The following is a 16,544-nucleotide window of genomic DNA, read 5'->3' as shown; positions in this document are numbered from 1 at the left end:
TGTGTCAAGTATGTACAACGTTGTGCCAAAACCTTCTATTCATAGGATTTCATAGAGGTATACAAAAGAACCCCATAAACATGACATTAAACAATTGAGATCATGGAGGAAGATCATGGGGAGGTTATGGAGGTGTGGGAGTTACAACTATAATGGTGAGAAGTAGTGGGAATTATCTACATAATGGAAAAGAGTAGTGGGAGTAACTTCTTTAGGAGTTATAGACATCCACTAATATAATTATGATATTTCATAACACTCCCCCTTGGATGTCTATAGATAATGTGCCTCGTTAAAACCTTACTAAAAAAAAACCATGTAGGAAAAAATCTTAGTGAAGGAAAAAGAGTACACATATCTTGTAATGCGCATTACTTGTTGCCTCATTAAAAACCTTGCTAGGAAATCCTAGTGGTATAAAACCTTAGCTAAGGGAAAAAGAGCACAACGCGTATTTGCCTCCCCTGATGAAAACATCACTTTTGTTTCTCGCGACGAGTTCCAAGCTATTACAATAACTTCTCTAATATTGAGATCGGCAATGCCTTGGGAAGAAGTTTATCAAATTATCACTTGAACAAATTTGTTGAACAGCGATCATGTCTGAAATAGAACTTTGGTGAAATATGCTTTATTTTGTCTCCTTCGATATATCCTTCTTTCAATTGAGATAAACAAATATCATCGCCTTCATTACTATTGAAATCTTTTCTTCAAGGAAAAGTCACACATCTGTTATGTGTTGAGTCACTTGCTTTATCAGTTGCTAGTATATTGACATGACTTGGATAAGTATCAACAATTGATTGCCTTGTGAAATAATAATATGGAAGTACCCTCACATACAGAATGAACTTCAGAAAATGCCTGCATTTGCATAACCAACAAAATATTGACAATATCTGTTAGAACAAAAAATATATATCATAGATTCCTTTTGCAATATAACACTAATCGTATTTCAATACACATAGGAGTAAAACTATATCTCGCTAGAATATTATTATACTTATGGTTCTAGCAAGATACATTAGTGCACCAATTGCACTAGACACAAACAAAAATCATGTACACCATGATTACTCTAATCCACATAAGAATCTGCTGAAACTTTAACAATTTAAATCCTTCAATTATTTTCATTATATGCATATTAAGTTTTTTATGTATTGCCAAATTAAAACCTGAAAAGGATTTTATCCATCATAGGAGAACATATCTCCATATAACTAATACCGGAAAAAATTTACGAAAAATCTTGTGCTATAAGTCGTCTTTATGTCTATCGACTTGATTTTTCATTTCACTTTCAGGTGTTGGGACTATCCGTCCAACTTCACATTTTTAGGTGAAGTCAATTTTCATTGCGTATTTTTCATTTAGCCAATCATTTATTTGTTCAAATTCCATGACAGATTTGAGCTAAAGATCCTCATCAATACTAATAATATTGCACGCTACATTATATCAACAATATCGTCGACGATCATTTTATATCGGTTCCGTCGTTACCCACTAAAGACATAATTTATTGAGATCTCTTTATCACATTATTTTCAGGTACCTAAGCCTCTCCCATGAGGTCTTATGAAGTGATATGCCATGGTGCTCTTATAAAGCACTTGCCTCCTTATTATGACCATCTTGAACATTTGCTCCTCTCTCTCTTCAAGGAGTTTTATCTTTGGAACAGATTAGTCTATCACGCTTCATGCGTCCCATCTATGTCCATCATGGACTTTATTCTATTTGGAGCATTAGTAGCTGAAATATGATATTTAGTTTTGGGTTAGGAGATGCGCCTGGCAATATCTTACAAATGAATTATCACTTGAACTTCAAGTTCACATTTTCTTGTACGAGGATCTAGGTGCACTCATAATAATTCATTCCATATTTTTCAGCTGCCCATTTTCTCCCCCTAATGTTGGGATCACCAACACATTTCCCAACCTTCTTTGGGAACCCATCTTCATACATTATGGTGGGATAATTAAATCATATAGCACATCCATATTTCTATATGAAAATTATTTGGTTCTTGACCCTGAACCAATTAAGATAGGAAGAATTTATCATAACTTGTTTGCTACATGCGTACAAGTGCTATTGTATACTAAATAATACACCTCATACCAAATTTCTATTTGAGAGTTTTGTTCTCATAACCAATGGTTTAGCTTAATTGGAGGCATACAATTTCTACTAAACCAACTTGGATTTAAACCAACATTATCAAGATAAATTATCATAATATATATTCTGGAACTGTGCTCTAATAATTTGAGCAATCAACCTTGCAAAATTCAAATTGCAAGTTGATAATAAATGCACATGTGACCATACAATGGATGCATCTTTTACAATCATATAATATTAAACGGTCCACATGGCAGGTGACTGTGCCCATATATATATATATATATATATATATATCACCTTTTACAGGTTCCAAAAATCAGGGAATACAATCCCAACCCCAACTGGTATAGTAATCAATTTATCATGAGAACAAGTCTACAGGAGAATTCTCAATGAATCTCCTAATTCTTCAATATATGCCAATATGAATTCTCAATCATTTTTCGCATCATAATTGAACCAGGATGGCCAACCGGTCATGCCAACTGATGTTTATTTCAATAAAAATCTAATTTACTATGGCATATGATTACATCATCATACTTATACATCTATTGTACAAAAAAAAGAAAAGTCGGGTAACCTTTCATATTTACCCAGTATGATTATAGTAATATGAAGATATTCATTCTTCCTTTCATGCCAACCACTTTGGATAATATATTTAAAACTCAAAAAGTTTATTTTATCACACCATCCATATGGTGACTGTCTCCTTTATGGAGAAAATTATTTCGTAGTAACTGTCATGGTCAAAATCATCATAAACAAAATAATTTCTTGCTTTAATATTTTGCCTTTAATAACATTTTATAAGGCATATCAAAATATTTTTGGCGTACCACATGTACACAACCAATGACATAGACATGTAACTACACAGTAATATTCATTATCTTTCTTTTTCATAAAGCTTCCAGTAGAGGTGAGTTGTAGTATTTGTTCAACCATGCATAAGCACATTCTCCATAATTTATATTACATGTATATTTTCCCATTCACTTTCAGGAATAAGTCAGCATTTACAATGCTTATCACAAAAATAGAAGGACTATAATTGTGTGATGGTGCCTCATATTTATATACCATATTGATACACAATTCCTTCACCTTTGAAGAATTATTTTGAGAACCCTTATTTTTCTCCTTTTTATAATTACCAAAATGATGACTATTATTATTATTTTGGTCTTCATTTACACTTATTATGTACCGCTATCACATTCACTTCAAGAATGGTACAAATCAAGTGGGACAAGCTTCATGCTTTTACATGAAAAATATATTATTTTTCTTTAGTCATCATTATATCATCAATATGGTGCATTGGAACTCAAACCCAATGTTTTGCCCATATAAAGGCATGTTAGGCCATAATGAGTTGGGACTCAAATTTAACTCTTATCATCATAGTGCATCAGTTAATCCTAATGTCTTACCCTCATGGTGCGTTGGGACTTGAACCCACCGTCTTACCCTCAACCAATAGCACAATAGGCCCAAATGCAACTAAGACTCACCCGTGAGCCTTTAAAATATTGTCACCTCAAATTCAAATAACTTACATAAAATTGCAAAGAACTTTACTTACCTCCATTGCAATCATGTCAAAAAGAAACGCATTGTGGTTAATATACATGGTTACAATTTCTAGAAGAGGGAATATAATCCAAGGGATGAGTAACAGTTACAATGAAGTGCATCTCTTATGCAAGCACTGCCTACTATTCATTAAATATATAGCTCAATATGTATCTAAAATCATAATTTCTCAGCTTTCATTAATAATAGATCATAGGAAGTTTCTGATTCAAGTCTATTCTACACGGTTGTTGAACTCTCCATTAATGGGTCCAGTGATTATATATGTTTCTGTGTGTCACGACCCGTATTTCCCACCCTCGGGAGTCGTGATGTCGCCTACTCGTAGTAGCTAGGCAAGCCATTTTAATTACTTTTCCATTAATAATCAAATCTTTTAACAATTTATGGCAACAATATAAAACAACAAAATTAAATAGTAGCGGAAATCTTAATCATAGAAACTGAATAAAATACGGAGTAGTCAATATAAGCCTCTACCCAAGACTGGTGTCACAATACTCACGAACTGCTAAGAATTTCTAAATACAAGGGTCTGAAAGAAACATAAATCTGTTTATCTCGAGTACAATGAGATGACATAGAGGAGACGCCGGGCCTGCGGACGCCTACAAGGCTACCTCGGTGTCTCGATGGACTGAAGGCCTGCTCCCGTACTAAAAGCGCTGCTGTTGCTGCTCGAGACCTGGACCTGTGCAAATAGAACAGAGTGTAGCATCAGCACAACTGACCCCATGTGCTGGTAAGTGTCTAGCCTAACCCCGGCGAAGTAGTGACGAGGCTAGACTGGACCACCACATAAACCTGTGCAATTATATATATACAGCGGAATCGAAAATACAAGACAAGTAGCAATATGGGAGGGGGAGCATGCTGTGGGAAGATAACAATATTAATAGTAAGTCCAAAATAACAATCTAAGGGCAGCTTGGAATTTACAATGGACAAGAAACTAATACCCAAAATAAACACACTTGTATCAATAATTGTTGCGGCGCGCAACCCGATCCCAATATATTTTAACACTGTTGCGGCGTGCAATCCGATCCATAAGTATCATTGTTGTGGCGTGCAACCCGATCCATAAATATCATTGTTGCGGCGTGCAACCCGATCCATATCATTTAACATTGTTGCGGCGCGCAACCCGATCCACAAATATCATTCAATGCACGGCATCGCCCTTCGTGCTTTAACTCTCTTCCTGACCCAATCAACAATCACAAACAGGGGCAAGGGGAATAATAAAACAAGATTGGAAGCCTCGGCAAGGGTACACAAACTAACAACTATAAACCCGGCAAGGGTGCAACATCAATAACCAACTACGTCCCGGCAAGGGAATAAATCATTAACTCTTCTCTTTCTTTCACTTTCATCTCATACTTCACATATTCCCTTGAGCCAAAGCTCCAAGGAGTTACCTATCTCATATACCTTCACAATTTATATTTCAAGCCGAGCCAATGCTCCACGAAAGTTCCAAGATTACAATTTCTTTCACAAGGTCTTTACAACATATATAGATTATCTATTAAGCATGGAAGGCATAACAACAACCAAACTATCCGCAAATAAGGACTCACGGTCATGCTAGACACCAATGTATAGATACCCGTCACCATGCCTATACATCGTACTCCATCAATTAGCAAGTAGATAACAAGACTCAACTCCTATTCCCTCAAGCTAGGGTAAAACCAAACACTTACCTCGATGCCTTGAATTCCACTCAAACCTCAACCATCGCTTTACCCCGCGATTCCACCTCCAATCCGCTCGAATCTAGTCACAAATTGCTCAATTACATTAATAAACACTAAATGAATCAATTTGAATGCATAAAAATGAATTTCCCAAGTTTTTCCCCAAAAATTCCAAAATTGCCCCCGGGCCGACGTGGTCAAAACCCGAGGTTCGAACCAAAACCCGGTTACCCATTCCCCCACGAACTCAAATATGTAATTTGTTTTGAAATCGGACCTCAAATTGAGGTCCAAATCCCCAATTTTTAAAAAACCTAGGTTTTACCCAAAACCCCCAATTTCCCCCATGAAAATCATTGATTTTAGGTGGAAAACATGTCAAATGATTTTAATGATTGAAGGAATTGAGTAAAAATCGACTTACAATTGATTTGGTATGAAACTTGTTCTTGAAAAATCGCCCAAATGAGTTGTATTTTGAAAATGGGGTGAAAAATGACTCAAAAACGACTAAGTATAAAAATTGCTGGGCTGCGGATATGGGAATTGCGAACTCGGGTTCGCAATTGCGAACCCCGACCATTTGTGGGAAATGCGAAGTTGGGTTCGCATTTGCGAACCCTTACTAGATTGCCAGTTTTCGCATTTGCGAACACAAGATCGCATTTGCGATCAGCCTCCCTTCGCATTTGCGAGCAAATGGATTGCATTTGCGATCCTATGCCCAGACCCAAGGCGTCGCATTTGCGACTCAAAGCTCGCATTTGCGAGCTCGCAATTGCGAGACTCATCTTCGCAAATGCGAAGATCACAGAAGCAAAATACCAGAATTTTCACAAGTTCAAAAATGCGATGCGTGGCCTATCCAAAACTCACCCGAGCCCTCGGGACTCCAAACCAACTATACACACAACCTCAAAAACACCCTACGGACTTATCCGTGCGATCAAATCGCCAAAATAACATCATATACATCGAATTAACCTCAAAATTCATAATTTTTTCTAAGTTTTCATAAAACATCAAATTTCCATTTTTATGTCCGAAACACGTCAAACGACGTCCGTTTTCAACCAAACTTCACAGAAAGCGCTTAAACCATATATCAGACTTGTATCGGGCGCCGGAACCAAAATACGGGCTCGATACCGATACGTTCTAATCAAATTTCATTTCAAATTCCCTTAGATATCTCGGAATTCGATTCCGGGCATACGTCCGAGTCCCACATTTTTCTATGGACCCATTGGGACCGTCAAATCACGGGTCCGGGTCCGTTTATCCCAAATGTTGACCGAAGTCAAATTTATTCATATTAGTATCAAAATTTAGCATTTTTCACACAAAATCATATTTAATCTTTCCGGCTATGATCCCGGACTGCGCACGCAAATCGAGGCAACTCTAAATAAGGTTTTCAAGGCCTCGAAAGCACAGAAAGGGTAAGGAAACAAGTGATGACCCTTTGGGTCGTCACATTCTCCACCTCTAAAATAATCGTTTGTCCTCGAACGGACAAAAGAAAGAAGTACCTGAGTCGGTGAAAAGGTGAGGATAACGACTCTGCATATCAGAGTCGGACTCCCAGGTCGATGCCTCAGGGGGCTGACCTCTCCACTGAACACGAATAGAAGGAAAACTTTTGGATCTCAACTGACGAACCTGCCGGTCCAGAATAGCTACCCGCTCCTCCTCGTAAGACAAATCCTTGTCCAACTGGATAGTGCTAAAATCTAACACGTGGGCTAGATCGCCGTGATACCTCCGAAGCATGGATACATGAAAAACTGGATGCACGGCTGATAAGCTAGGCGCCAATGCAAGTCTATAAGCCACCTCTCCCACTCGATCAAGAATCTCAAACGGACCAATGAACCTAGGGCTAAGCTTGCCCTTCTTCCCAAATCTCATCACGCCCTTCATAGGCCACACTCAGAGCAATACTCGCTCACCAACCATGAAAGCTACATCTCGAACCTTACGATCTGCATAGCTCTTTTGCCTAGACTGAGTTGAACGAAGCCTATCCTGAATGATCTTGACCTTGTCCAAGGCCTCCTGAACCAAATCCGTACCTATCAACCGAGCCTCTCCCGACTCAAACTACCCAATCGGAGACCGGCACCGCCTACCATATAAAGCCTCATAAGGAGCCATCTGGATGCTCGACTGGTAGTTGTTGTTGTAGGCAAACTCCGCTAAAGGCAAGAACTGATCCCACGAACCTCCAAAGTCAATAACACAAGCCCGGAGCATATCCTCCAAAATCTGAATAGTCCGCTCGAACTGACCGTCCGTCTGGGGATGGAATGCTGTGCTCAACTCGACCCGTGTGCCCAACTTTCGCTGAACTGCTCCCCAGAAGCGCGAGGTAAACTGCGTACCCCGATCCAAAATGATAGGCACGGGCACACCGTGTAGGCGGACAATCTCCCGAATATAAATCTCAGCCAATCTCTCGGATGAATAGGAGACTACCACAGGAATGAAATGCGCTGACTTGGTCAGCCTATCCACAATGACCCAAACTGCATCGAACTTCTTCCCAGTCAACGGAAGTCCGGTAACGAAGTCCATAGTGATCCTCTCCTACTTCCACTCGGGAAGCTCAATCCTCTGAAATAAACCACCGGGCCTCTGATGCTCATACTTAACTTGCTGACAGTTCAAATAACGAGCCACATATGCAACAATATCCTTCTTCAACCTACGCCACCAATAATACTGTCGCAAATCCTGATATATCTTCGCGGCGCCTGGATGAATAGAGTACCGGGAACTATGGGCCTCCTCTAAGATCAACTCTCGAAGTCCATCCACATTGGACACGCAAACTCTCCCTTGCAATCTCAAAACTCCATCCGCATTTAAGGTAACATGACTGGCGCCTCCGCGCTGCACCGTGTCTCTAAGGACGCACAAATGGGGATCATCAAACTGCCGATCACGGATACGCTCTAATAATGAAGAGCGAGCGACCGTGCAAGCTAATACTCGGCTAGGCTCAGAAATATCCAGCCTCACAAATCGATTGGCCAAAGCCTGAACATCCAAAGCAAGCGGCCTCTGACTGACCGGAATATAAGCAAGACTGCCCACACTGGCTGACTTCCTACTCAAAGCATCGGCCACCATATTGGCCTTCCCCGGATGATATAAAATGGTGACATCATAGTCTTTCCATAACTCCAACCACCTCCTCTGCCTCAAATTCAACTCATTTTGCTTGAACAAGTACTGAAGACTCTTGTGGTCAGTGAACACCTCACATGCCACACTATACAAATAGTGCCTCCAAATCTTTAAGGCGTGAACTATGGCTGCCAACTCTAGATCATGCACTGGATAGTTCTTCTCATGAATCTTCAACTGTCTCGAAGCATAGGCAATGACCTTGCATTCCTGCATCAACACTGCTCCAAGCCCAACACGGGAGGCATCACAGTAGACTGTATAGGGCCCTGATCCTGTGGGCAATACCAACACCGGTGCCGTAGTCAGAGCTGTCTTGAGCTTCTGAAAGCTCGCCTCACACTCATCTGACCATCTAAACTGGGTACCCTTCTGGGTCAATCTGGTCATCGGGGCTGCAATAGATGAAAATCCCTCCACGAACCGTCTGTAGTAGCCTGCCAACCGCAAGAAACTCCGAATCTCTGTCGCTGATGCTGGTCTAGGCCAGTTTTTGACTGCCTCTATCTTCTTCGGGTCCACCTAAATACCCTCTGCTGATACAACGTGACCCAGAAATGCAACTGAACTTAGCCAGAATTGACACTTGGAGAACTTGGCATATAGCTGACTATCCCTCAAAGTCTGAAGAACCACTCTAAGGTGCTGCTCGTGCTCCTCTTGGCTGCGGGAGTACACCAAAATATCATCAATAAAGACTATCACGAACATGTCCAAGTATGGCCTGAACACATGGTTCATCAACTCCATAAATGCCGCTGGGGCATTGGTCAACCCAAATGACATGACCAAGAACTCATAATGCCCATACCGAGTACGGAAAGCTGTCTTAGGGACATCGGATGCCCTAATCCTCAACTGATGGTAGCCAGATCTCAAGTCTATCTTGGAGAATACTCTGGCACCCTGAAGCTGGTCGAACAAATCATCAATCCTCGGCAATGGATACTTATTCTTAATCGTTACCTTGTTCAATTGCCGGTAATCTATGCACATCCTCATCGATCTGTCCTTCTTCTTGACAAATAACACTGGCGCGCCCCAAGGCGAAACACTAGGTCTAATGAAACCCTTCTCTAGCAAATCCTGCAACTGGTCCTTTAACTCCTTCAGCTCCGGCGGGGCCATTCGGTATGGCGGGATAGAAGTGGGCTGGGTGCCCGGAGCCAAATCAATTCATAAATCAATGTCCCTGTCGGGTGGCATACCCGGCAGGTCTGAAGGGAAAACATCTGGAAACTCCCGGACAATAGGCACAGAATCTATATGAGGAACCTCAGCACTGGAATCACGAACATAGGCCAAATAGGATAGACTCCCCTTCTCGACCATACGTCGAGCCTTCACGTACGATATGACACTACGGGTAGAATGACCTGGAGTCCCTCTCCACTCTAAGCGAGGCATACCCCGTAAAGCTAAAGTCACAGTCTTGGCATGGCAGTCCAAGATAGCGTGATAGGGTGATAACCAATCCATGCCCAGAATGATATCAAAGTTCACCATATCTAAGAGCAACAAGTCTACACGGGTCTCAAGACCCCCAATCACTGCAACACACGAACGATGGACTCGGTCGACCACGATAGAGTCACCCACTGGTGTAGACACATATACAGGAATACCCAAAGCATCACTAGGCATGACCAAGCATGGTACGAAATAAGATAAAACATATGAATACATAGACCTTGGATCAAATAGTACCGAAGCATCTCGATCACAAACCAGAACCGTACCTGTGATGACTGCATCTGAAGCCTCAGCCTCGGGCCTAGCCTGAAGAGCATAACAACGGGACTGGGCCCCACCACCCTGAACTGTATCCCTAGGTCGATCTACTGCTAGCTGACCTCCGCCCCTGGCGGTCAGAGCTCCACCTCTATGACCTCTACCTCCACCTCTATGGCCTCTACCTCCACCTCTGGCTGGCTGTGGGGCATTTGGTGCCTGAATCATAGGACGGGGACCCTGCTGCTGCGACTGGGTACCCCTCAATCTCGGGCAAGCCCTCCTGATGTGACCATACTCACCACACTCATAACATCCCTCCGAACGTTGTGGCTGAGGTAACTGTGGCTGGCCCTGGCGGCCTGAATGACCTCCACGGAAGCTCTAAAGTGGCGATGCGCTGATAGGAGCTGGCAGTGCACTGAATGACTGCTGATCAGAATAGTGTGTCTGTGAACCACGGCCACCTGATATACTGTGAGAAACCTGAAGAGCTGACTGAAAAGGCCTAGGAGGAAGGCCTCTACCATATGAATCTCTACCTCTAGACGAGGTACCACTGAATCTGCCGGAATGACGGGCTCTCTTGTCTCCCCCGTGACCACCTCCCTGTGACAGAACCATCTCAACTCTGCGGGCCACATTGGCCGCCTCCTGAAAGCTGTTTTCACTACCAGTCTCCCTAGCCATCTAGAGACGAATCGGCTGAATCAAACCATCAATAAACCTCCTCACCCTCTCTCTCTCGGTGGGAAGTATGACAAGAGCATGGCGACCTAGATCAATGAACCGGGTCTCAAACTGAGTGACCGTCATAGAACCCTACTGGAGGCGCTCAAACTGCCTCCGATAAGCATCCCTCTGAGTAACGGGGAGAAACTTCTCTAGGAACAACTATGAAAACTGATCCCAAGTCAAAGACGGTGACCCTGCTGGTCTAGCTAAACAGAAATCCCTCCACCAAGTCTTAGCGGATCCAGATAGGCAAAATGTAGCAAAATCAACTCCATTGGACTCAACAATGCCCATATTCCGAAGAACCTCGTGGTAGCTATATAAGAAATCCTGGGGGTCCTCAGAAGAAGCACCGCTGAATGTAGTAGGGAAGAGCTTGGTGAACCTGTCCAGCCTCCACAAAGCATCTGCGGACATAGCCGCGCCATCGCCGGTCTGAGCAACTACCCTCGACTGAACTGCCATAGCTGGCTGAACCACTGGAACCTGACCCTGGGGAGCTACCTGCTCCGGAGTACGCGCAGCAGGAGTCTGGGCTCCTCCTCCAGCCTGAGAAGTGGCTGGTGCTACAGGAAGCAATCCTGCTCGGGTGACCCTTTCCATGAGGCCCACCTATCGGACCAAAGCGTCCTGAAGGACTGGGGTAGTAATAAACCCCTCTGGGACCTGAGCTGGGCCCATCGGAACTGCTGGGGCTGGGGCCGGTACCTCCTCGTCAAGGTCAACCTGAGGCTCCGCCAATGGTGCTGCTGCTCGGGGCTGAGCTCTGCCCCTACCTCGGCCTCTAGCACGGCCTCGTCCTCTGCCCCTAGCGGGAGCTTCCTGGGGCTCGGAGTGCTGATCGGTAGATGAGGAAGCGCGTGTTCTCGTCATCTGCAAAAGAACAGAGTAGAAATTCAATCAGCATTGAGAAACAGAACTGCACGACAAGAAAGAACAAATGTGAAACTTTTCCTAACTCTGTAGCCTCTGGGGGATAAATACAGACGTCTCCATACCGATCCCTCAGACTCTACCAAGTTTGTCCGTGATTTGTGAGACCTATGTAACCTAGTGCTCTGATACCAACTTGTCAAGACCCGTATTTCCCAACCTCGGGAGTCGTGATGGCGCCTACTCGTAGTAGCTAGGCAATCCATTTTAATTACTTTTCCATTAATAATCAAATCTTTTAACAATTTATGGCAACAATATAAAATAACGAAATTAAATAATAGCGGAAGTCTTAATCATAGAAACTGAATAAAACACGGAGTAGTCAATATAAGCCTCTACCCAAGACTGGTGTCACATACTCATGAACTGCTAAGAATTTCTAAATACAAGGGTCTGAAAGAAACACAAATATGTTTATCTCGAGTACGATGAGATGACAGTCTAATGTAAGGATAGAGGAGACGTCGGGCCTGCGGACGCCTGCAAGGCTACCTCGGTGTCTCGATGGACTGAAGGCCTGCTCCCGTACTAAAACTGCTGTTGTTGCTGCTCGAGACCTGGACCTGTGCAAATAGCACAGAGTGTAGCATCAGCACAACCGACCCCATGTGCTGGTAAGTGTCTAGCCTAACCCCGGCGAAGTAGTGACGAGGCTAGACTGGACCACCACATAAACCTGTGCAATTATATATGTACAGCGGAATCGAAAATACAAGACAAGTAGCAATATGGGAGGGGGAGCATGCTGTGGGGAGATAACAATATTAACAGTAAGTCTAGAATAACAATCTAAGGGCAGCTTAGGATTTACAGAGGACAAGAAACTAATACCCAAAATAAACACACTTGTATCAATAATTGTTGCGGCGCGCAACCCGATCCCAATATATTTCAACACTGTTGCGGTGTGCAATCCGATCCATAAATATCATTGTTGCAGCGTGCAACCCGATCCATAAATATCATTGTTGCAGCGTGCAACCCGATCCATATCATTTAACATTGTTGCGGCGCGCAACCCGATCCACAAATATCATTCAATGCACGGAATCACCCTTCGTGCTTTAACACTCTTCCTCACCCAATCAACAATCACAAACAGGGGCAAGGGGAATAATAAAACAAGAATGGAAGCCCCGGCAAGGGTACACAAACAAACAACTATAAACCCGGCAAGGGTGCAACATCAATAACCAACTACGTTCCGACAAGGGAATAAATCATTAACTCTTCTCTTTCTTTCACTTTCATCTCATACTTCACATATTCCCTTGAGCCAAAGCTCCAAGGAGTTACTTATCTCATATACCTTCACAATTTATATTTCAAGCCGAGCCAATGCTCCACGAAAGTTCCAAGATTACAATTTCTTTCACAAGGTCTTTACAACATATAGAGATTATCAATTAAGCATGGAAGGCATAACAACAACCAAACTATCCGCAAATAAGGACTCACGGTCATGCTAGACACCAATGTATAGATACCCGTCACCATGCCTATACATCGTACTCGATCAATTAGCAAGTAGCTAACAAGACTCAACTCCTATTCCCTCAAGCTAGGGTTAAACCAAACACTTACCTCGATGAAATTCCACTCAAACCTCAACTATCGCTTTACCCCGCGATTCCACCTCCAATTCGCTTGAATCTAGTCACAAATTGCTCAATTACTTTAATAAACACTAAATGAATCAATTTGAATGCATAAAAATAAATTTTCCAAGTTTTTCCCCAAAAATTCCAAAATTGCCCCCGGGCCGACGTGGTCAAAACCCGAGGTTCGAACCAAAACCCGGTTACCCATTCCCCACGAACTCAAATATGTAATTTATTTTGAAATCGGACCTCAAATTGAGGTCCAAATCCCCAATTTTTAAAAAACCTAGGTTCTACCCAAAACCCCCAATTTCACCCATGAAAATCATTGATTTTAGGTGGTAAACATGTCAAATGATGTTAATGATTGAAGGAATTGAGTAAAAATCGACTTACAATTGATTTGGAATGAAACTTGTTCTTGAAAAATCGCCCAAAGGAGTTGTGTTTTGAAAATTGGGTGAAAAAATGACTCAAAAATGACTAAGTATAAATATTGCTGGGTTGCGGATATGGGAATGGCGAACTGGGGTTCGCAATTGCGAACCCCGACCATTTTTGGGAAATGCGAAGCTGGGTTCGCATTTGCGAACCCATACTAGATTGCCAGTTTTCGCATTTGCGAACACAAGATCGCATTTGCGATCAGCCTCCCTTCGCATTTGCGAGCAAATAGATCGCATTTGCGATCCTATGCCCAGACCCAAGGCGTCGCATTTGCGACTCAAAGCTCGCATTTGCGAGCTCGCAATTGCGAGACTCATCTTCGCAAATGCGAAGATCACAGAAGCAAAATACCAGAATTTTCACAAGTTCAAAAATGCGATGCGTGGCCTATCCAAAACTCACCCGAGCCCTTGGGACTCCAAACCAACTATACACACAACCTCAAAAATACCCTACGGACTTATCCGTGCGATCAAATCGCCAAAATAACATCATATACATCGAATTAACCTCAAAATTCATAATTTTTTCTAAGTTTTCATAAAACATCAAATTTCCATTTTTATGTCCGAAACACGTCAAACGACGTCCGTTTTCAACCAAACTTCACAGAAAGCGCTTAAACCATATATCAGACTTGTACCCGGCGCCGGAACCAAAATACGGGCCCGATACCGATATGTTCTAATCAAATTTCATTTCAAATTCCCTTAGATATTTTCAGAAAACAATTTCACGCAAAAATTCATTTCTCGGGCTATGGACCTCGGAATTCGATTCCGGGCTTAGGCCCGATGCCCATATTTTTCTACGGACCCACCGGGACCGTCAAATCACGAGTCCGGGTCCTTTTACCCAAAATATTGACCGAGGTCAAATTTATTCATATTAGTATCAAAATTTACCATTTTTCACACAAAATTCATATTTAAGCTTTCCGGCTACGCGCCGGACTGCGCACGCAAATCGAGGCAACTTTAAATGAGGTTTTCAAGGCCTCGGAAGCACAGAAAGGATAAGGAAACAAGTGATGACCCTTTGGGTCGTCACACTGTGTTAATGTAAGAGCGAAATTTTCTTATGTGGTGCACGGTTGAAAACGCCATTGTTTACTTGTCCTGAATTTATCATCTGATGAAATTTTTTCATACCCCCAAGGGCACATCTTATTTTCTTAAGGAACCATTCAGACATACACTTTATGACTATATCCGTGACAACAAGCACCAATATTAAGATTATTGCTATACATGACTATAATAGTAGATAAAGACAATCAAACATTAAAAATGGCAAAAAATAAAAAGACTGTCTCCAACAATTTCTCCATTGAAACTAAAATGTGTATTCTCTATAGAACTACAAGTTGAATCATCCACAACAACAACTAATATTCGTTGTTTTCAAATTTTTATTCTTAATATTATAATCACTAGAATATTACTGTAATAGATACAATGCAGCTTTTGAATGAAAATGACTTAGATTTAAAGATCTTGAACTATTCAAAAATTAATCACAACTTTCATATATAACTGAGAGGGCAGGATTCAAGATCCCAATTTTTCTTATTTCTTTTAACAAGAAAGGAAGTTAGAACTTGATGATCATTTATTTTCTAATAATGTGTTAACACGCCAAAATAAGAGTTATAGTAATACTATTAAGAAGATATTACCTAACTTACCAACGACATTGTCAACTTATCACTTGGCAAATGCAAATGCAATTGTAGCTTCCATGGAAGGTCTTCACTTCTTTTTGGGAAGTATTAGAAGAATATAGCAATCTTGCTGATAACGTATTACGAAATTTAGCTCAAAGTAATAAAAAAAGAAAATAGACAAAAATATAGAGAGCAAGAGATGAGAGCTTCTTATTTCTGTCAAGTGTATCAAGTATGTACAATGTGGTGCCATAACCCTCTGTTTATAGGATTACATAGAGGTATACAAAAGAATGTCATAAACATGACATTAAACATTTGAGATCATAGAGGAAGATCATGGGGAGATTATGGATGTGTGGGAGTTACAACTATAATGATGAGAAGTAGTGTGAATTATCTACATAATGGAGAAGAATAGTGGGAATAACTTCTTTAGGAGTTATAGACATCCACTAATATAATTATAATATTTCATAACACTTAGCTCATTCTTTCCGTTCTATACATTTTTGTTGTTTACATTGTCTTTCTTTTAATAACTTTCTTCAAAGTAATGTAATACTTGTATAAATGTTCTTTGGTTTGATTACCAACAGAAATTAAAGTACTGATTAAATATTAGTAGGGTGCATCTTTTTATATTAGGAAGTGTTTTACCTTTAATATCGAACGCGTTTAATCAAGTTTCAATACCGATATCGAACACACACCAAATAGTAACCCAAAAGCAAATGATATTGTAGACTGATGTTTTCGAATAATGTTACTACCAAATAGTAATAC

Source organism: Nicotiana attenuata, unplaced genomic scaffold (assembly GCF_001879085.1).
Source record: "Nicotiana attenuata strain UT unplaced genomic scaffold, NIATTr2, whole genome shotgun sequence".
Lineage (NCBI taxonomy): Eukaryota > Viridiplantae > Streptophyta > Magnoliopsida > Solanales > Solanaceae > Nicotiana > Nicotiana attenuata.
The sequence above is the reverse complement of the archived record's forward strand: the minus strand, read 5'-3'. Positions refer to the sequence as shown.